This window comes from Pinus tabuliformis, chromosome 4_2, assembly GCF_031772625.1.
Source record: "Pinus tabuliformis cultivar Carrire ecotype Pingquan chromosome 4_2, CPIR1, whole genome shotgun sequence".
Taxonomy (NCBI): domain Eukaryota; kingdom Viridiplantae; phylum Streptophyta; class Pinopsida; order Pinales; family Pinaceae; genus Pinus; species Pinus tabuliformis.
In genome coordinates, this window is record NC_142304.1 from 186,093,226 (window position 1) to 186,116,999 (window position 23,774).

Genomic DNA, 23,774 nt, shown 5'->3' on the forward strand with positions numbered 1-23,774 from the left:
GCGACACATCTATATCCAACAGCTACTCTAGAAGTGCCACACCCTTTAAGGTACAAGTTAACTTTGACATTCCCATATTTTAGGGTTAGATAGATGCAGACGCTATAAATAAATGGTTAAATCTACTAGAAGGATATTTTTGCGTCCATGATTTTTCTAGCCAAGAAAATATCACTTTTTCACTTCTCAAAGCAACTCCCGACATCAAGGACTAATGGGAAACCTACTGTGAGCAGAAGGACGGAAGTACGAACTCACTTTTTTCAACCGCACCCACTTGGAACTCATTCCGAGATGCCATCAAGGAGTTGTACCACCCTGTCGGGAGCTTTGCGGATAAATACATAAAGTGGACAATGCTGTGACAGAGAAGGGACCAAGATGTGCCGGAGTTTACTAATTTTTTTCATACCCTTCACACGAAGTTGTGTATCAAGGATTATGAGAAGAATTTGGTTCTCAAGTACCACGGCTGCCTACATAGGTACATCCAAGACGAGATGGAGTTCCTGGACATCTCCTTGGTCAACACGGCATACCGATATGCCGTCAAGATCGACCAAAAGTTTAAACAGAAAAAGTGAGACTTTGGATCTGTGAATCTTAAGCAAGGGAAAGGTTCCCCCAAACTGTAGAACAAAGGAAAAAGCCAAGGCGGGGCGGCCAAGGACAATCCGCCAAAGCCACAAGAAAAGAACAACACCGTGAAGCCAAAGAAGGACATAGGAAAGTGGTGTGACTTCCATAAGAGCTCCACTCACAACACAATTGAGTGTCGGGCTAAGCAGTCACTGGTGATCAATCTAAAGGCTTCAGAATCATATGCATGTTTAGAATCTGAGTCAGAACTTGACAAGGGGAATGACAAAGTGTAGCAGATTATCAATGCAGAGCCCAATACCATCATTGCCACCATGAAGATCTAGAAGGAGGAACCTGAAGATCTAGAGGAGGAGGAGCGTCTCTTCCACTCTTAGATGTGGTTAAAGGGTTCCCTGCTACAGTTCATCGTCAACAATGGGAGCCAAAAGAATCTCATTTCGGTAGAGGTCGTGAAGCAGCTGGGCTTACCAACCATAGAACATCCACAACCGTACACCATCGGGTGGCCTCTCCAAGGACGGGATCTTCGCGTGAGCCAGCAGTATCGCCTTCCATACATCATCAAGCCCTTCATGGATGAGGTATTATGTGACGTTTCTCCTCTTGATATTTGTGATGTATTATTAGACCAACCATACTTATGGAAGCAAAATGATGTGTATGAGTCAAGGCCTCATGTTGTTATTGTTACTTTGGGAAATAAGTTGTACAAGATACCAGAGGTAGCACTGTCTATGGCTATCTCTTTGGTTACTGCAAAACAATGCAGTAAGCTCATCTCCAAAACCGGGAAATTTGTTTTCCTGATGATACACCCTCAAGGAAAGAAGAATATGGTGGCCATGACCTCCAGACAAGGACCCTCTACATGACAACAACAGATGGACAAGGTTGTGGAGGAGTACAAGGACATCTTCGCCTCCCCCGCAAGGGTGCCTCTACACTGTCAAGTCAAACACTCCATCGATCTAACCCCAAGTTCACCATTGCCCAATGGAACAATCTATCGATGCTCTGTTCTAGAGAATTACAAAATCAAGAGGCAAATTTAGGAGCTGTTGCGGAAAGGTCACATCTGATCGAGTTCATCACTCTGTGGGAGCCTGATCATGTTGATACAAAAGAAGGATGGAATTTGGAGACTCTGTATTGACTATCGAGCACTGAACAAGATCACTATCTGGGATAGGTACCCAATCCCATGGATTGATGACCTTCTCGACCAACTGAAGGGGGGGAAATATTTTAGCAAGATCGACTTGAAATCAAGATATAATCAGGTACCAATCAAACCCTCCGATGTGTGGAAGATTGCCTTCAAAGCCAAGGAGGGCCTTTTCGAAGGGTTGGTTATAAGTCATTCAGGATTGGCCCACTCGAACCACTCTGACAGAGCTCCACAGCTTTCTGGTTCTTGCCAATTTCTACCACAAGTTCATGTTGGGATTCTCTCATATCACCTGGCCCTTGAGTCAAGTCACTAAGGGAGGAGCAAAAGAAAAATTATTTTGGTCTGAATCTCAACAGAAGGCATTCACAGAGTTGAAACATCATCTCTGCTCTACACCAGTGCTCACATTACTAGACTTGCAACAGCCACTTGAGATCGAGACAAATGCCTCTGACTATGCTATTGGGGAGATCCTTACTCAATAGGGGCATCTAGTGGCATATCACAATGATACACTTTCAGAAACAGTCCAAAAGTATCCCCCTTATGAAAAAGAGATGTATTCCATTTTGCAGGCCTGCCGATAATGGAAGCATTACATTTTAGGGAAGGAAATGGTCATCCACACAGACCACCATCCCCTACAGTTCAAACAAATGCAAGGGAAGTTGCAGAATGATCACCATTAGATGTGGTCCACATACCTGCAACAATTCCATTTTAATATCAAGTATAATAAGCGCAGCACCAATAATGTTGCAGATTTCCTCAGTCGACCATCGATCATGGCGTTAACCACTGTGCTCAACTCTTGTGGGCACAAGACTTCTGATTGGCCATTTCTCTACAAAAGCGACCCAGAATTCGGCTACACATACCAAATTCTCTTGGAGGGTTAGCAAGTTCCATATTTTCACCTCCAGGATGCCCTATTATGCCACCTAAGACACCTTTGTGTTCCTTCAAGTGATCGCGCCAATATTATTTGGGAATCACACTACAGTCAAGCCGCTAGGAATTTTGGGGTTCAGAAAACTATGGCAGTACTGTAGAAGTATTTCTATTGGCTGAATCTTCGACAGGATGTTGGGAAGTACATAAGATCATGCACTGTCTGCGCCATTGCCAAACCAACCATCATGAAGCAAGGCCTCTATACTTTGTTTTCAACCCCTAGGCGACCTTGGGAATCCATCTCCATGGATTACATGACAAGCCTTCCTTCTACTAAGCATGGCAACGACTGTCTTTTTGTGGTCGTCAACTGATTCTGAAAGATGGCCATTATAGCGGCTTACAAGATGAATATAACAGCAGAAGCCACTACTAAACTCTTCTTTGAACGAGTCTAGGTAAACTTTGGGATCCCACAGTCGATCATCTTAGATTGGGATAGCAGGTTCCTCAGTACATTTTGGTCCAGTCTCTAGTCGATCATGGACACCAAGCTCACTAAGTCCACAACTTTCCATCCCCAAACTAATGGCCAAACAGAGGTCGTCAACGGGTTGATTGTGCACATTCGGCATATGTACCACTCAAAGCATCCACGCACATGGGATGAGAGCCTCCCTTGTGTCCAGCACAACTATAACTGGGCTCTCCACAGCTCGACTGGCCATAGCCCTTTTTAGGTGGGCTTGGGATTCTAGCCACTATGTCCCATGTATGTGGCCATGCCATTTGCAATTACTCAGGCAGATTCGGCTCATGTCTAGTCTGAAACTGATAAGCCAAATAGCTTCATTGAGCACATCCAACATATCCACCAGCAAGTCCACGACACTCTAGAGAAATCAAATTCCAAGTACAAGTAGCGACATGATCAACATTGTGTTAGAAAATTATATATTACAGAGTAATGGAACACATAAAATATTGCAAAAATATAAACACAGAAAACACATAAAACAAGAGAGACACAGATATATGTGGTTCACCTAGTTTGGACTACGTCCACGGAGAAATAGGCAGTGCTTCTTCTATTATATTATCCAGAAAACTAAAGAGATACAACCTACAGCAGATTCGTTGTAACACCCTCTTCGCTCTCAATCTCCTCTCTCTTCCTCACTCAAAATATGGATATTTATAGACACAATACAATTCCCTCATATATAGTGAGGGGTTTCCTTCTAGGGCAAAAAACCCTAAATTAAACATAACTTCTACCGTCAGATCATCCACCTAATGAATGGCCCAGATTGACTAGAAATTACTAGACTTTTACAAGGTAGTTTTACATCTATTTTTAGCTTCGGGGACGCTGCCCCCAAACCCCCGTCGGGGGACCGCTGGCCCCCAGACCCCCCAGCCGAGGGGGATTAGCCCCCTCGCGTGGAGGGGTGTACAATCTTCCTGGGGTATACATCTGACTGAAACCTTTGAATACAGAAGATAATCAGGCTCCACACCCAACAATCTCCCACTTGGAGACTGATTATAGCAACTCCACCGCTGCTTCATTTGCTAGAAAATGACTCCACTTTGGACCTGGTTGTTTCTCATCTTCTTCATCATACTTGAAGACCAATTGAAACTGAGCAGATTCTCAGTTTCTCCCTGGTTACAACTTTTGTTAACATATCTACAGGATTCTGGCTAGTGTGTATCTTTTCCAGCTTCAACTATCCATCTTCTAATGCTGACCGTATGAAATGGTACTTGAGTTGTATATGTTTAGCTTTAGAATGGAATGCAGAGTTCTTTGCAAGATGTATGACACTCTGGCTATCACTGTATAACCTACACAACTCCTGCTTCTTACTCAATTCATCTAGAAACCTTTGTAACCAAATCATTTCTTTACTAGCCTTTGTAGCAGCAACATACTCTACTTCTGTTGTTGAAAGTGCAACAACACTTTGGATTTTTGAAACCCAGCTGACATTTGTTCCACCTACATTAAATACGTATCCTGTACTGTTCCTCCTGTTATCTTTGTCACCTGCCATATCTACATCAACATGTCCCTGTAGAGTAATGTTTGAACCACCAAAGCATAATGCTTGATTTGTGGTACCTCTCAAATACCTGATAATCCACTTCACTTCCATCCAATGTTCTTTTCCTGGATTGTTCATGTACCTGCTTACAACTCCCACTGCATGTGCAATATCAGGCCTTGTGCAGACCATTGCACACATTAAGCTTCCAACTGTTGATGCATATGGAACTTTAGACATATGAGCCATTTCTTCCTGAGTCTCGGTACACGCCTCCTTACTTAATTTGAAATGGCTAGCCAAAGGTATACCAATTGGTTTTGCATTCTGCATATTAAACCTTTTCAACACCTTTTCTATGTACTCACTTTGAGACAATGTTAATTTTTTATTTCTCCTGTCTCTAGTTATTCTCATACCAAGGATTTGTTTTGCAGCACCCAAATCCTTCATTGAAAATGAGTTTTCTAATTTTCTTTTGAGCACATTTATCTCCTGCATGTTAGAACCTGCAACAAGCATGTCATCTACATACAATAACAATATAATATAGCTACCATCATTTTGCCTTCTGAGATAAACACAATGATCAGAGTGACACCTAGTATAACATTGTTCAGACATAAACCTGTCACTTTTTAGATACCACTGCCTTGGAACCTGTTTCAAGCCATACAAGCTCTTCTTCAACCTGCACACTAGTTTATCCTTCCCTTTTACCTCATATCCTTGTGGTTGCTACATATATATCTCTTCCTCCAAATCCCCATGGAGAAAGGCTATATTTACATCTAATTGCTCAATTTGCAAATCTTCAGCTGCTACTAGACTTAAAATAGTTATGATTGAAGTCATTTTAACAACAGGAGAAAATATTTCATCAAAATCAATACCTTTCTTCTATGCAAACCCCTTCATCACAAGTCTAGCTTTATACCTTTTTCTACCTCCATCTTCTTCCTTCAACTTGTAAACCCATTTATTCTGCAATGTTGTTTTACCTACAAGCAACCTGACTAAGTCCCAAGTCTGGTTATGTGCTAAGGATTCCATCTCTTCTTTCATGGCTTGCTCCCACTTCTTCCTAGTTTCTACCTGCACTGCTTCTTCATAACATTCTGGTTCACCAAAATCAGTCAAAAATACATAATATAATGAAGGAGAGTATCGTTTAGGGGGTCTACTTATCCTGGTAGATCTTCTAACACCACTTTCACGTGTTTGAATTGCTTGTTGCTGTTGTGGTTGTTGTTTTGGCTGATGATCATTATGATTTTCAGGCACCATCACTTTTCCTGTGATATTGACAAGCACTGTGTATTCTCTGTTTTATTTTTCTTGTTTCTTTTCCTACAACTGATTCTTATACAAGACCTTTTCATTGAATATTACATCTCTACTCCTAATGATTTTGTGATTTCCATAATCATATAAGCGATAACCAAAATGATTAACACCATATCCAATAAAGGTACATTTCTTTGATTTTGCCTCAAGCTTTGTTCTATTTTCTTTGTTAATGTGGACAAAAGCTTCACAACCAAAAGTCTTTAAAAATGAGTAGTAAACCTTTTTACCTGTCCATGTCTCCTCTGGAATACCACCATCCAAGGAACTTTAAGGCCCTTTGTTTATTAGATAAACAACAATGTCTACAACATCTTCCCAAAATTGTAAAGGCAATCCTACATGCAATCTCATGCACCTTGAACACTCCATGATTGTCCTGTTCATCCTTTCTGACACACCATTTTCTTGTGGTGTTCCTGGAACTGTCTTTTCTCTGCGAATTCCATTCTCTGAACAATACCTATCAAACAATTTGCTGCAATATTCACCTCCATTATTTGATCTGAGACACTTCAACCTTTTCCCTGTCTCATTTTCAACCAAAGCTTTCCATTTCTTGAAAGTATCAAATACATCAGATTTATTTCGAATACAATAAATCCAGGTTTTTCTAGTTGCATCATCAATAAAAGTAACATAATAACAAGAGCCACCAAGAGATGATACCTGAGCAGGTCCCCATACATCTATATGCACAAGCTCTAATTTTTCGATCTTCTTTTCTTTCCCAACTCTAAGGAATTTGACTCTCTTCTATTTTCCATAAACACAATTCTCACAGAATTTTAAATCAACATGCTTCAAACCTGGCAACAAATTTCTTGAGTGAAGAACCTGCATCCCCTTCTCACTCATGTGCCCAAGCCTATGATGCCACAATGTTGTATCTTCTCCTAGAGAGGTTAAAGCATTAACAGAATTATAAATACCATTGCATAAATACAATGTACCAACCTCTTCTCCTTTTGTTATTACCAGGGACCCTTTAGTGACCTTCCAGGTTTTATCTATGAAGGTAGTTACGCAACCTTAACCTCCCAACTTCCCTGTTGAAATCAGGTTTTTCTTCAGATCTGGAACATGCCTTACCTTCTTCAATAACCACTAATTTCCATTTTGCTGTTTTATGAAAACTGTACCCATTCCGAAAATTTTATAGGGTTTATCATCACCCAATAGAACTTGTCCAAAATCTCCTTGAACATAATCATGAAAATTTTTCTTTTCAGGTGTGGCATGGAATGAGGCCCTTGAATCTACCACCCAGGGATCAATAATATTTTCTAATGAAATAATCAAAGCATCTTGCAACACATCACTTGTTACATTCACTTCATGATTAGTTTCTTGCTGCGCATCTCCTTCTTTTCCCTTTCAAGACTTGCAGTCTTTCTTCTGGTGTCCTTTCTTCTCGCATTTCTAGCACACTATTCCCGATCTAGACTTGGATCTGCCTTTTCTTGACTTACTGCGATATCCTGGGCTCTTTCCTCCTTCCATTTTTCTTCCCCTAGTCTCTGCAGTCAAAGCATTACGTGATGTCTCACCGGAGATTTTCTGTCGCATTTCCCCACTAAGGAGTGCACCGACAACATCATCAAACTTTAAGGTACTAGATCCAGAGACAGAGTTACTAATTGCCATAACTAAACCATTCCAACTTTCTGGCAATGAGCATAGAAATAACAAATCCCTAACTTCATCATCAAAATTTACCCCTACAGAACTTAACTAACTTGTAATTGTATTAAAATCATTTAAATGATCTACAACAGATCCACCTTCTGACATCTTCATATTAAATAAATGCTTCATAAGAAATACCTTATTTGAGGCCGAGGGTTTTTCATATAGTTTGGCCAATGCCGACATTAAACCTTGTGTTGTCATTTCCTTTGAAATATTAAATGCTACCGACGCTGCTAGGCACAACCGTATTGTTCCAAGTGCCTTTTTGTCCAAAATATCTTATTTTGTATCTATCATACTCGTCGTCTTCTTTGTCTTTCCGCTCAATGGTAGGTACAGATCTCTTTGATACAGATAACCTTCCATCTGCATCTTCCACAGCTAGTAGTTTTGGCCATTGAATTTTTCAACCCTAAACCTACCATCTTCCACCGTTGGTCCCACTCGAACCAAGAACCCTTCTCTCCTGTGACTTTATCAGCCAAATAGACCTTCGGCTCTGATACCAGCTGTTAGAAAATTATATATTACAGAGCAATGGAACACATAAAATATTGCAGAAATACAAACGCAGAAAACGCATAAAGCAAGAGAGACACAAATATACGTGGTTCACCCAGTTTGGTCTACGTCCACGGAGAAACAACCAGTCCTTATTTTATTATATTATCCAGCAAACTGAAGAGATACAACCTACAACAGATCTGTTGTAACACCCTCTTCGCTCTCAATATCCTCTCTCTTCCTCACTCAGAATACAGATATGTATAGACACAATACAATTCCCTCATATATAGTGAGGGGTTACCTTCTAGGGAAAAAAACCCTAAATTAAACATTACTTCTACCGTCATATCATCCGCCTAATGAATGGTCCAGACTGACTAGAAATTACTAGACTTTTACAAGGCAAATTTACATCTATTTTTAGAGGGATTAGCCCCCCCGTGTGGAGGGGTGTACAGTATTCCTGGGGTATACATCTAACTGAAATCTTTAAATACAGAAGATAATCAGGCTCCACACCCAACACATCGGGTGCCACACAAGTTTTAGGTGAGTGACAAAGTCTGGTTGCATTTGCAAAAGAAACACCTTACCAAAGCCTATCGGAAACTCACACCACTCTTATATGGTTCTTACACCATTACCAAGGTTGTGGGAGAAAATGTATTTAATCTCAGCATTCCCCCATTCCTTGGCCTACACCTAGTGTTCGATGTGGATCGCCTTCGACCATACTTCCCACCATTGCTAGACACATCAGACATTACAGAACAACTCGCACATACAGAGTTAAATCTAGATTGCATGGAACAAGCCACAATTGATTGGATCATGGACATGTAGATCAATAACACCCGAAAGCAAAGGATCCAACTATATCGAGTTGTCAAAGCAGGCCAACTCCTTCACCAGGGCAGGTGGTTCATCAAGGACCAAGTTCAGCAGAAGTTTCCTCATCTCATGGAGGAACTCAATGCAATGGGGACCATTGCTTCCTAAGGGGTGAGGAATGATCCAGGTGGATATCAGTGGCCACCCGCATATTGCACTTGGACCCCCACCATTGTTTCTTTCATTTTTTTCAATTTCCTTATTTGTAGCACAATTTACTATTTTTGGTAGTTTTTAAGTCTTAAACTTCTGGAGCTGTTTTAAGGCCCTAAACGACGCTTTTTTAGAAAACCAAGAAGTCGTCAAATAGATCTTTCTAGAAATGTATTGTGTGCATCAAATGGAGATCGTATGCCAAAGTTATGACCCCAAGAAGTTGATGTACCAATTTACCCAAACGGGGCCCATAGTTTGGCGCTTCATCTCCTAGGGTTAGGTTTTTGGATGTTTAGGGTTTTCCATTGTTTCTCAATAATAAATAGGCCTTTGAGCCTCATTGTAACATAGTTCAGAGGCATGTAGCTGCCACATCTCTTCTCAGAGATAAGCTAACATCGCCCGAGCTAGTCTTATTTCCATTCTGTTCGTAAGCATACTTCTGTATTTTATATTAATTAAATGAAGTGTTATTTCTACTGCATCTTTGTATTTATGGTTATATCTGTAATTTGTTGCATTCCTATTTAAATCCAGATCAACAGTGGGGTTTGCGCAATTTCTGGGTTCAGTGGCTCTGGGCTGCCTCTCCTGTCTGCGCAATTTCCCAACTCAAGGTTCGCTATTATTCAGTATTGTGCATTTTCTGAGCTCAAGGCTCACTAGCAGTTAGGACTGCAAAATTACCAAAATCAAGGCCAGCTTCCCTCAAGAATTACGCATTTCTCTAAGGCAAGCTATAACTATCAAGGGACCAAGTCAAGTGATCCAGGTGGCTCCAGAGACACACACAAGACAAAGAGGGCTTAGGGAAGCTCGAAAATCAGAGTGATCGAAATGCTTTCGAACCAAGACCAAAGCATAGATCTTGTCATCCTGATCGCAATGGATTGAACGGTTGGTCAATCTGAGCTCCTATGAGGAAGAACGAGCTAGTCAAAGTTTTGGTCAAATTTGCACTGTGCGCCACGTTTTTAAGTGTCCTACAATTTGACTGACCCTAGGGCATGAAACCTAGCTCCCAGAAGCAGGCTAATTTGTTGGATCGTTAATTTGTCTAATATCCCCTATATTAGACAAATTCAAAAAATATGTTTTGATTTAATAAAAAATAAATATATATATATAAATGTGGTGGCAGGCCACCACACCCGCCACAACCAAACTATATTATAAATTTTTTATTAAATATGGCCGACGGGCCATGACCTCTATCAACCCCCCAACCAACCCACATAACATATAAACATATATATTTGGGTAGTCAGCGGGCCACATCCGGTGGACCCAGCCCACGCCCCACCCATTAAACAACGACCATATATTAATGGGTCGACGGGAATTGAACCTGTTTGGCCACGTGGCCAACCCGCACCATGAGCGACCCAACCAATAAACCAAACAACAAACATTTAATACGCCAAGAAACCGCGCTCGAAACTTAATGTATTACGGAGCGAGTTATGGGGAGTGGGCCACCAGATCGATGGACCTGCCCCCATTTTCAGTAAATAAACCAATATGTAATAAAAAAAGGAGGGGCGAGATTTGATCCCCCAACCCCTCCTCAATGAATACTTATTTTCACCAACGTTCCAACCACATTTTTGAAAAGTCCACCCAAAAATTTATATGAACCCTCATTTTGTTAGTGCGCCCAAGCATGGAGCCGAGAGGGTGCACGTAAATTGAGGCATTAATTTTTTTAATTAATTTATTGCAAGTGGAACCATGAGCCCAGAGAAGAGGCGGGTGGAACCATGATTGGGCGAAATTCTTAGGAGGGTGAAATTTTTGCAATGTCCAAATTGGACAAATTTTATGTTGATCTTACACCTCTCAGCGACACAAACTTGATGGCGCAATCAGTTTCCTGATCTCAGCAGAAAATTCTCAGAGGACCCGGAGGAGGGAATCTTTGAGGAATCTAGGGGGAATCTAAAAGATTCCTTAAGCCCCATATTTTCACTTTGTCAGAATTCATAAATCTAATAGTCGATTTTTCACTATTCGCTGCCACAAATCTAATGGTGCATTCAGATTTCCCATTTGGTCATTCTATTTTTCTGCCACTTTTCAAAGTGGAGTGCAGGTGTCAGCGTTCAAGATGCGAGCAGTCATTTCCATGAGATCCGACGCCGCGAGATTGATGGTATGGCCAGCTTCAGCAGTTTGACATCCTTTTCTTCAAATGGCCCCAAGATGTGAGGTATATGCAGTGCGTTCATGTACTTCTTTTTGCTATGAGATGCATTATGCTGCATAGATCCCTGTTTGATGTTTGATGTGGGATCTTGTTTTCTTACTCGTTTCATGATTCCTGCTTGATGTGATGAGAAATCATTTGCAGGATGTACTTGTTGTCATGATTCATCATGTTTGGTTTGAGATCCCTTTGTTGTATGTTGATGGGATACTTATGTGTACCCATGTATGTTTGCATTGAGATCCCTTTTATGCCATGTTGGCGGGATGTTCATTATCATCATGCATGAGTTTGTGTCATACTGATAGGAGTCCTTTTTTAATGCGAGTTCCTGCAGTGGAACATCTCTTAGCGCCCCTCCTGCGTGAGGGCATTTTCCTTGTATGATAGCGACGTCACCTCCTATGTACATCATCACTATTGACAACACTTAATGTAGCAAACTACACCGTCTTGACACTGGGGCCCGAATATGTAGTCCCTCCTCGACGAACTCCGTTATCAACATCTTGAATTTTATGTTGTTGATGATTGTCATGTTCCTTCTTCTTTACAACATGCATCTATTTTCATTTATGCTATTTTAAATGAAATTATAATCACATCACGAAAGTAAAATATCTTGGTTAAATCTGGGAGTTCAGTCAACTCGGGTCATCAAGAGATCACCTTGTGGGTTAGAAAATGAACTAAGTGAGAAAACACAAGCCAATATGAAAATAATAGGGCTCGGTCGAAGCACAAGTACCTAGATCAATGCAAGATGAGTTGTTGTGGTTTAGAAGGAATGCCCCAAATTAGAGCATAGGAAAAAATTTGGAGGGTGATTGTAGTCGCTACAACATTGGCGACACATTTGTAGAACTCCAACTCTTTGTATGGACCTTTTCTCATGCAAAGTGAGTCTAACTCTTTCGGAAGTATTATTCATTTTTTTTATTATCCTAGTTTATTCACTTATCTTGAGTTAAAGATGTAACCCCTACCATTCTCTTTATCGGAAGCATACATGCCAAGCCAAATCAAACAGAGTTGCTTCGATTGGGAATGAGGGATATATAGATGCACAAGTAAAAATAGAATGCAAAAATTTTAGTTTCAGCTCTGGTGTTGCTCCGCTGCCAGCATGCATGGATAGTACCCCGGTGGAGTCACTTCAGGAACACAAGCATTGCTCCATTCCCAATGAGCCTGCACAGTACCCTAACAAAGTTACTCACTTCACCTCTCTATGTAGGAGGCCTTTCTCTTCTTTCACCTTTATTTCATTTTATTATTTTTTTTCATTTTCCAAAGAACTGTGCATAGGAACTTATTTATTTTCACGAGGCAGAAGAGGGATCCCGATTTATTGAGAGCATAAGAGGTTATCCCTTCAGAGAAGGATATTTATATATACCTCTAACATACTTGTTAAGGTTTTCCCTCTCTCCTTACTCTACTTGACTGAGTTGACAAGGGTTAACCGAAAATAGAAAACTAATTATAGTAGGTGGTCCTATTTAAGAATGCAAGCATCGTGATTTCACCATGACTTTCTCTAAAACAAACGTATTTTCGATCAGGGTATCATCAACTAGAAGAAATGTAACATTCACATAAAGAGAGGAAATAGATAGGTAACCAAGTTTTGATAGTTGTACAATTTCCTCTTCGATTTCACCTTGCTTGTCTAAGAAGCCAAACATGGTCTCATGTGGAAACTATCCTACAGGAGAAAAGCAAACAAACCAAGGAAAGAAGCAAGAAAATGTAAACAAACCAAGAAACAAACAAGGAAAGAAAAACTACTCCTTCTCCTAACCTAAGCAGAACATAGTCCAACTCACGTAAAGTGATACTTCCAATGCATCCATTGGCGCATTGGTTGGCCCATGTAGGCAAGAGCATGGATGACAAGAAAGATATACAAGAAAACCAACCAAAAATAAAGATAAAAAAATGTAAACCAAAACATTTGAAGCTTGAATGCATCTGTATCAAAGTAAAAATGGAAATCACATGAAAGGCACTCTACGGATGTATCATGATGTCCTAACACATTGCTAGTGGAACACAAGCATGTACACACCTTCGAAATTGAAAAACAAGCAAACATAAAGAAATAAGAAAACTTCTATTTTGCAACAGTGCTTGCTATGTGATCATGTGATTCTGGTGGAGGATGCAAAAATGGTAAGATAGATTGATTTTAAACATGAACAACAGAGTGATGAGGAGCCAAGAAAGATTCAACAAATTTATGAGTTGAATTTGAACTAACCTCAAGGCTACAAGAACTTGAAATAACCATCAGCTCGGGATAAAGTGCCTTGACATCTTAAGGAGTTTCCAATTCATCAAAATATGAATCATCAAAGACCAGTGGCTTAGAAAGATCAATAGTGGACAAATCAGAATCGTGATCGAATGAATGAATGAAAATATGATGATAGCAACAATCACAAAATTCAAGATGATGGACAGCAACATCCTCATGATCTGACGAATCGTAAAGAGGGGATGATAGAAAAAAAGAAATGTCACCCTATATGTTATCGGAAAGATAAGATGAGAGATTGGGAGGATCAGGGAAGATAAATTCGTCCTCTCTGCAATCAAATGAAAGACTGGCATTCTATGTGTTCTGCGAATGATCAGAAGTAGAAACATATAGAAATGAATCCACACAAGATGGAAGAGAACTGAAATTATCGTGGAATATGTCAGGATAAAATAGATGAGGTACAAACATAAGGAGATCCTCCTTCAACGTAGGTTCTTATTCAGACTCCCACACATACTCATCAAAAATGATATCGCAGGTTGTTTGATTAAAACCAACTTCATCCAGAACTTGATCCTCGTGAACATCACATGTGAGATCTGAGACAGATGAACACAACACACCAAAATCTGGAGGACCAAAGGGACTGAAGGATGGAAAATGAGGAGATAAGACTACATGACAACCATCAAAGTTACATTTCAAATATACACAGAAATCTCGGGTAGGTGGGGTAGGAGGAGATGGTGATAGATCAACAGGTGGATTCTCAATTTCTCCCACATCATCATGCAGATCTATAGTTGTTTGATGGGAAGAGGATGGAGGGCCACTTGGGACAACAACCTTGTCCATCTTAGATTTAGAAGCTCTAACACCAAGGTATGTTGGGAGAGGTTCAAAAGATTCTAACTCATGTGGATTCTCATAAACATGAACAAGATATTGAAATCTTTCATCCAAGAATTCCCAGTCAACTTCATCTTCAGGAAATTCAAAACGGTAGTGAAGAAAATGATCGTGAAAATCTTGAAGATATTTTTTGGGTGATTTTTCGCAGTTTTAATATTTTGGTATTAGGCATTTATGGTCATATCTAATGAAATCGTGACATAGTTCTCTAAAAAAGTGATCAAAAGAGTGTATGGAGTTTGTTGGTAATGTGTGACGCCATTTATTTGTGTGCCCTTCGAATGTGAAAGCGAACAACCTATAGGCAATATCATCTAATGGGACATCATTCTTATCACAGAAACCAGCAAAATAAATTGTGTGGATGAAAAACATTGTTCCACCCTCATTTTCAAACTTAAATCTAGACAAGTCATCTAGGATGCTCATCGACACTTCAAAATGAGCAGAGTTAGAAAAACATGTGTGGGTTTTGATTTTGATAGAGATCGTGAAATATGTGCAGGAATTCGAAACGGACTTCAAGGGCTCACCTTGTCATCTGGCCCTTCTTCTGGTGCCATAAATGTTGACGGTGTTGGACCCGCAAACATTCAGGGGATCTCCTTGATATGAAGTCCCAACTAGACCTCACAGCATTTGCAGTAGGAGTCCTACCAATGGGTGGTAGTGTAATTCCTTGACCGTGGTAGCGTGTAGAGGAAAGTATGATAATGTTGGGTGAGATCAAGTGTGTGACCCTGCGGAGAGTCAAGTGTGATGCATGAAGGTTCTAACACATGGATATGGAAAGGAAGTGCACCCCTTAGAGGCCTGTAATAGTACGCAAGTTGAAAGGAACACACGAGCGGAATTACATCACAATCTAAAATGAAGAATAGTCCACAAATTAAAGTGATGAGTTAATCCAACAACTCACATTCAACCAGATTCATACAAATGCATACAAAGTAATTCATAATTATATGCGTAAGTTAAATAACATACATTACTAACGGAACAAGAATAGCCCAACTACATTAAAAATATATGCTTGAAAGCGTGTTGGCTCTGATATTATTATTATAAGTGAATGTTCCATCCATACATACACCATTGATGACCACTAGCCCCAATAGTGGAACATTAAGTCAAGAACACTTGCTTCTCTAAAGAATTATACTTGCTCTACGCTATGGAGAAGTCAAGGCTCTTCACAATACTCCCAAGCCTTCTCTAAGCCTAAGCCTAGCCAAAATCTTGGCACCCAAAATCTTGTTTTATGAGTTATGAGGTTGTATTTATAACAAAGTGTGGCGTGACCCTTGACATTCCCCTTTGTGACTCTTTGACTTCCCTCATGACTCCTTAACTTATTTATAGTAACTCATTACATAACACAATGACTTTTCACATTCCACTATTGACACTTGGAATTTCACTTACAACATATTTACAAATAATATTACATTTTCCACATGTACCCATATAGGACAAAATAGGCTAGAGACAACCTAACAAGACACAACACTATGATTCTGGAGTTTGGGGGAAGTCTAGCTCAGCAACACCCACTTGATGCTACTTAGTCACATATTGGTGTCAAGCTTGGTACTGTGCGATGGTGTCCCCAAACTGTTTGATGGTCTCTTTCTAGAAGTGGACTCTTGCCTCCCTGGCATCTTGGTATATGGTCTTGGAATATGGTCTTGCCTCAGTTTTGATCTGAGTATGGGAATGCCTACCTTAGCGATGATATGATCTCATATATATATCCTGCATTGAATGTTTTTACAGGTTCCAACCGGGCTCTCCACAAGATGATCCTCGAAATGATAAAGTACTTCACTCTTCCTAAATGATAAGAAATCCTCATCTACTACAGACTTCGCACTTTAGGGGGTTTTCTGTTACACAAAAATATCATCACCATGATTATTTGTAGTCAGTATGGGTCTATCATCACTTGTAATGTCCTCCTAAGCAAGTCTCAGACCTCAGCTCTTCAAGTCAAGCTTTGAAAATAAGGGAAAGACATTAAAAATCAATGTAACTTTGGTTCCGCACTTTCTCTCACTGTCACCTGCGGTCCCGCACCTTCTGTGTACAAAAACTGTGGAGCTGCCTGCTCTGTCCCTAACGGTGTAGGTGCGGACCCTTGTGAAAGTCAAAAGGCGCAAGTTTTATCTTAAAAAACTCACTTTGGGTTAATTCTAGAGGTTTCTAGAAGGAATTTTGATGTGGATTGTTTGCTCTGAGGTGGTTCATGCATCCCAAAAGAGAAGGAGCTAATCCCTTGATGAGAGGAGCTATCCCTTTGAAGGAGGGCTTTATCCCTTTGAAGGAGGACCTAGTAACCTCCCTCCATTTCACTATAAATACAGGCATTGGGCTGGTTGCTGGAGAGGTTAGAAGCTGAACATTTTTTACAGTAAATGCTGGTGAAATCAAGACTTCCTAGTTGAGCTTAAGAGGAGAGATCACATACCTTTTTGGCTTCATTGGGGAGTGAGTGAAACTTGTCAAAGTAGAGGAGACTTCTTGCTGGACCCTGGGAGGAGCTTGTACAGCGTCAAGCAAAGGTTGTAAAGTTCTTCTTCTTTTGAATTAATACAATCAAACTCATTTTTCTCAACAAGTATCTTATGTTATTTGTTTCATGGACTCCTTGACTTTCATGTTAAATATGTTTTATGCAATTGGCTTTTCAGGTGCTATTTAATTTGTTTGCCTTGTTTGTGTTTGCAGATTCGCGACAAAGGAGCTCATTTGGATCGAAGGAGCGAGGACATCCACAAGCTTGCGTTGGACCTAAGGTAGGCCCTAAAAACACTTGTTTGTCATTGTTTATTAAAGCATATTTAGAGAAGATAGTGGCTGGTTGGTTTGCTTGTCATTAGGTCTTCTTTAGATTCTAGGAAGGTCTATCTTGTCCGCAAGATCGACTTATTCCGTGTGACAAAATGGCGACTCCACTGGGGACTTGATTATTTTCCTTGTTTTTACTTTAACCTGAGAAACTGTGTTTTTGTTTCTGTTTTTGGCTTGTTGTGTGTAAAATTGGGTATAGTTTGTAGACCCAGGGTTATTTTTTGTTTTTCATAGCTTTGGGAGAGGACCGCACCCTAGCCGTTTGAAACAGTGCGTACCTACCTGCAGCTTGGCTTTTAGCACAGAGCGGGACCGCACCTATGTCAATTGTGGGCCTGCGGACCCTGTCAAAATTTTGAAAAACCCTAAGATTTCCTCTGTTAGTCAGCTTAGTGTTTGTTTAGAAATTGTTATCCACTGCCCAAACCTGCATATAACTTGTCAGAAGCTTTCCTTAGGTTGATTTCGTTAGTGTTAGGGTTTTAAGTGAAATTCCTAGGAGTTTTGCTTGTTGGGTTTGTTTTTCATTTTGGTTGTGTAGTGGCTCTGAGCTTAGAAGTTGTAGGGACTTCAGATCACCTTAGTGTCTACCAGCCTTCTTATGAGCCTGACCATTTATGAAATCTCCCCTTGTTGAGGAATCCGCTTTGAGTTTTCTCTTTACAAAACTTCGAAAAGCTTGTGTTTGAGAGTTTGGATTTTCATTTTCAAAAAGAAAACAAAATTGGTTGTTCTTGACTTATTTGTGATTCTGCATAAATTGGTCCTTAGCTTACATCTAGCTAAGTAAAACATCCTTAAAAAAGACTTTTAGTAGGCTTTGACTTCAAATAGGTTTTTATAATTTGTAGATCTCAAAGTTAGTCATTTTCATAGTTTTGAGTGTTTTATTAAAAAAATATAAAAATCTCTTTTGGAAAAAGTTTGTTTTGTAGTGATTGAGTTCTTTGAAACGAAAAAGGAAAGTTTTGTGAAATAACTAGTTGTCTCGTTTTGAGTGCATTGGAAAAGGACAAAAACTCTTCTTTTAATTTGTTGAATTGAGAAAGATTTGTGTTTACAAAGTATTTGCATTCTCAAACTCTTTCTTAGTTTAGACGTTCATCGAAGAGAAAAAGATTGTTTAAATCATCTTAGGTGCATTTTTAGTGATTTTGAGTCGAGTCTTCATACCACGAGTTTCATCTCCGCACCTTTGGACTTAAACAAAAACCACTAAAATTAACGCTTAAAGTAAAATTCACCTAGTAACGTTTTTATTTCTAGGGCTCTGATACACCAACTTAGCTTAGGCTAGTGTCTTGGAGTAGGAGAGTAATTAACTCTCCAAGACAGAAAAAACAAACAAGTAGTTGTATCTTGTGGTAAGGAAGAAATCCAATTGTTGCATTTATGCTCTGGGAAAGCTCTTGTTAAAGGAGAAGCACGAGATCATGTCCGAACCAGTGTGGGAATCAATCCTTCATCATTGGGAACGACGTCAGATATTCACGTATTAAAAACGGTAAACCTCAGATTAACCATTGTCGAGGAGCCTGGGGTCACTTGTTGGTAAACCTTGGATTATGTCAAGAAGCCTTCAAGGGGATTGAGCTTGCTACTCTGCCCTTGCGTGCGTATCGGATCGTAGACTGTTCCCCCAGGTATATTTGTCTCAGTTGGTAACCTTAGTGGCCATATTCTTTAGGACTCTTCCTGAGGTGACAGTGGTGGGAAGATCCCACTGTACCTGGAGCAGACGTCGGCTAGACAAACTTGGATTTTCTGGGGGGTTCTCTTCACTCGAGACGGTTAAGTGGAGAAACTTGTGCCAGTCTATTCATTAAGCAGTTTGTCGGGGTAACTGTTCCAACTGTCATTTCTGTATTGAACTCTGCGACGTTGGATTTCATCACCAACTAGTGTTTTCAGTACGGAAAGTTATTGTTTGTGTGTGTTTGATCTCTTAGATTCTTTAGGCATGTGATTCAAATTTGTTTGGTTCTTTAGAGACTTTAGGAGCTTTTCATTGAGATTTTACTTTGTTTTCCTGTGAAGTAGTTAAAAGTTTTCAACTGTGGCTGAATTACCAAGGCAGTCCCGTAGACTTCGGGGCCAATCTCTTGAGGAAGTACCAAGCTAGCTTGAAGGCTTGAAAGTCCTCGTAACTCCTAGAGACAGTAGAGTTGGGTCACCTGAAGAAGGAGAATCTTCTTTGATAGTACATCCTGATTTTCAACCATTAGTAGCAGATTATAATCCACAGTCGGTGTCTGTTTCCGAAATTGCTGGTAGCTTTTCATCTACTAGTGATATAGGTGAGGAACCTGAAATATCCGAGCCTAAAAGTGAGTTTTCTGCTACTCCGACACTGGGGTTTGTTTCTCCAACTTCTAGTGGTCCTGGTTCACCTAGGGTAGAAATAGTAATCACCCAAGATCTTCCTTCTGGAGTTATTGCTATTGAAGAACTTGCTCCGGAAGAAGAAGTAGGCATCCCTATCCCTAAAAATCAACCTGTTATTGAACTAAGGGAGCGTGAATCAATTTTTTACAATCCACCTAGGAGCAGTTCTTGGTATCTTTCTTTGACTACTTTTTTAGAAAACTCAGGGTTAAGTTTTTCACCACCTCGTGCTCCTTATCACCCAACACCTAGAGGTTTTTATACTCCTGTAAATATGTCAGGACAGTCATCCATGTTTACTCAATCGCCCAAATGTTTTTGTACGGCGGTCCTTCTGTTCCCTCCGGGTATCAGTCACTTTTTGGTACTTTTTCGGGAGCATCTCCTCAACCCATTAAGCTAGGGTTATTAACTGGAAACAATGGTACTAAGCCATCGAGCGTAGAAGACATTCTTATGATGTCAGGTTCTATTCCCAATCCTCAACCTCAAGGTGGCCAGTTACCGCCTGGGGGGAAACCTCAAGGACAGTACATACCTATGGGACAGTACGTTCCTCAAGGTCAACCCCAGACTCAATATGTACCCCAAGGTCAACCCCAGTATCAATTTATACCTCAAGGTCAACCCCAGTATCAGTATGTGCCTCAAGGGTATCAACCCCAAGGTCAATACTCGAACCAAGGTTTCCAACCACCCTCCGGTCAAATGTATGTTCAAGGAACGGGAAATGTACCTTCCAATTATCAATCCTACCCTCAATCCAGTTATGGTCCTCAGTATTCTCAACCAGTTATGGGTCAGTACCCCGGAATGAATATAGTGTGGGATCCATCGCAAACTCAACAGGTGTTACAGCCAAGTGTACAGTTGTCATCTCAAACTGTACAACCCTTAGTTTCTGGTACACCCCAGCAACCAGTCCAGTCTAACATTCAAACTTCTGTACCTTCAGTAGGTTCTCAGCCTGGGCCTAGTACACCTCGTACTCTGCCTCAAATGACTGCTACAACTGCCGCAACGTCTGTTCAATCTACCCCACCTACTTATGGAGTATCGATAGCTCCGGTTTCTATTGTTCTTGTATCTACTCCTCAGACATCTTTACCATCGTCTGGATCTATGATTCAAACTTCGGTTCAAATGCCTATAGGACAACCTGGTTTAAGTACTGTTGTCACAAGTCAACCACAGTTTACTTATCAACCGTACCAAGGACAGTACCAATTTAGTTCTGTTGTGCAGCAGCCAGTCTATCAGTGTCAACCGTACACTGGGTACACTTATCAACAACCTCAACAACCCCAGTACGGTCCGGTTAATCCTAGTTTTCCGGGAGGATACAATATCCTGAACACAATTCCTATTCCTAGTTATCCTGGATATCCTCCTCCTGGGGATGGTCTTATGACCCAGAGTTTTAGGGATCCTAATCGCCAGTTATCGTTTATCGCAACTTTGGATTTACCTGACTTTTCACGCCTAATGAACGATCCCATTAATTATCTTCTGTTTTGGCCGCCAATGCCGAATAAGTTGCCCAGTGATATTCCCAAGTTCGAAGGTAAATCAGGAGAGGACCCGTCGAACCATGTGATGACTTACCACCTCTGGTGTGCGTCTAACTCCATTATAGATGATTCAATCCGTCTTAGACTTTTCCAACGCACTCTAATTGGTCTCACGGCCAAGTGGTACATTGAGTTACCGCGAGGCAATTTTTATAATTTTAGTCAGTTAGCTACCTCGTTTTTAACTCATTTTCAGTTGCCAGTCTGATATGACAATGGCATGGAATTGTTAACTTCGCTAAAACAATCGACATCCACTTATATTTCAGATCATATTCATGAGTGGAGACGTCGACGACGTTTAGTGAAGGTATTTATTCCGGATCAGATCTTGGCCGAGTGGTTTGTAAAATCTTTGTTTCCAAATATCACTGAAGATGTTGCTAATGCCGGAGTTGTTACTGAAGAGAAAGTAATTGCTCAAGCACAGTACCTTGACTTAGTCTATACTTAGTCAGGTATGTTACACGAAAAAATCCCCGATCTTCCCAAGCAGAATCAAATCACTACAGCTCCTTCGGGATCTCATGCCGCCAATGGTATGAGTGGCATGGTTAACACTAAAAGTAAGAAGAAGTCTTCCAAGAATTCTTCCCCTATCATAACATTGCCTGATTCCCCAACAGGAGATTCTTCTGCAAAGATTTCCGCCGATATTCATGTTGTAGAGTCATCTACAACCAAATCAAAATCCGGTGGAAAGAAGAAAGGAAAGAAGAAGAATAAAACGGACAAAAGTTCAAATGAGAAACCTGAATAGGCGGAATCCAATGATGAAAAGCGCCAACCTCGTTATCCTTGTCTCATTTGTGACAATGAACATTTTACAAGAGACTACCCTCATCGAGCAAAGGTTGTAAAGATTGTCAAGGGTTCCCAAACTCCTGCTATTTTGAAGGATCCTTTTCCGGCTCAAGACAGTAAGATGATAGGTTCATCCTCGAATGCCAATGAAGAACCCATACTGATGATGTCGCATGTTAGGATTGTGACTCGATCACAAGATTATGGTAGTAAAAGTCCTGTTGATGGTAAAGAAGAAGAATCTTCTCATTCTAATCCATCAACCTCAGCTCCTGGTTCCAATCCACTATAGATCGAGAAACCTAATCCAGACTTGGTAATCAAACCGCCCGCCAAGGGTATACTGATGAGCTCCAATTTTTGGTAACAAATTGGGCTCATTTGGCCTACTTACCTTGCTCAACCCTTCATCTTTTATCACTTATGCATTCATTTCTTGGTATATTCGTGTTATTTGTAGGAAGAAGGGCAGGCATTATATCTATGTGGCTAATACATGATGATTTCAGGTTTTTTGGCATTAAAGGGAGCAAAGACCATGCAGAAGGAGACAAGGAGACAGCAAAGGTGGCATTGCAGGTTTATAGGGAGGTTGTCTACAGCCTTAAATAACCTCCCTCGTGATCTCCACCCTAACTCCGAATTCCAACAGCTCTCCCCACCGAGCTTAAAGGCAGCCAACAGGTTCTACAGGAACAGCAGTTTACAACAGTTAAACTTTTAGTTGGACAGCCGAGCTCCATTAATTGAGGAAGCCAGCTTGATCCTCATCATGTATAAATATTAAGGCTGTGGCCTTTGATAGGAGCTTTTTGAACTTTTGAACTACTGTTGCAATTTCTAAGCACGAGCTACAGCTCGGTTTTTGCTCTTTGTAAGCCAGTTTTGGCATGTCATTAGACTCATGATTATTCAATAAAGACAGGCAGCTTTCGATTCAATTCTAAGTTTTTAAGGGAGCTATAGCTCTCAGGTTAGGGCCCAACCTGAGAGCCATAGACCTCCTCTTCCTTGTATTGTTACTTGTCTTTCTTTCCAGCACTTTATTCCCCTGTTTTGACATGCATTTAGAAATTACAGTTCGCTGATTTGATTTCTTTTATGTGATTGAGTAGGATTAGTTTATGGTTCAAGTGCTTTTAGTTGCTTAGATTAGAGTAGGAGGATTAGCATTCATTAGAAGCTCCAAGAAAAGGTTGACAGTGCACTCACTGCCATCTCTGTTTAGAGATTGGGGGTGAAGACCGTACCAACCACCAAAAACGCAGTCATACACTTTCACTCAAGCTGCAACACAGTCATTTCCATCGTAGATACATCCATGCATCCTGATCTTGAGCAGTAGTTCTTCATTCCAACTCCATGCACGATTTTTCTCTGAAGTTTACCTTCCTGTTCGTTGATTTAATAACACAGTTAGATAGGTTGGTGAATTCTTGGTTGTGTGCATATTTGTTTCCTTTACACT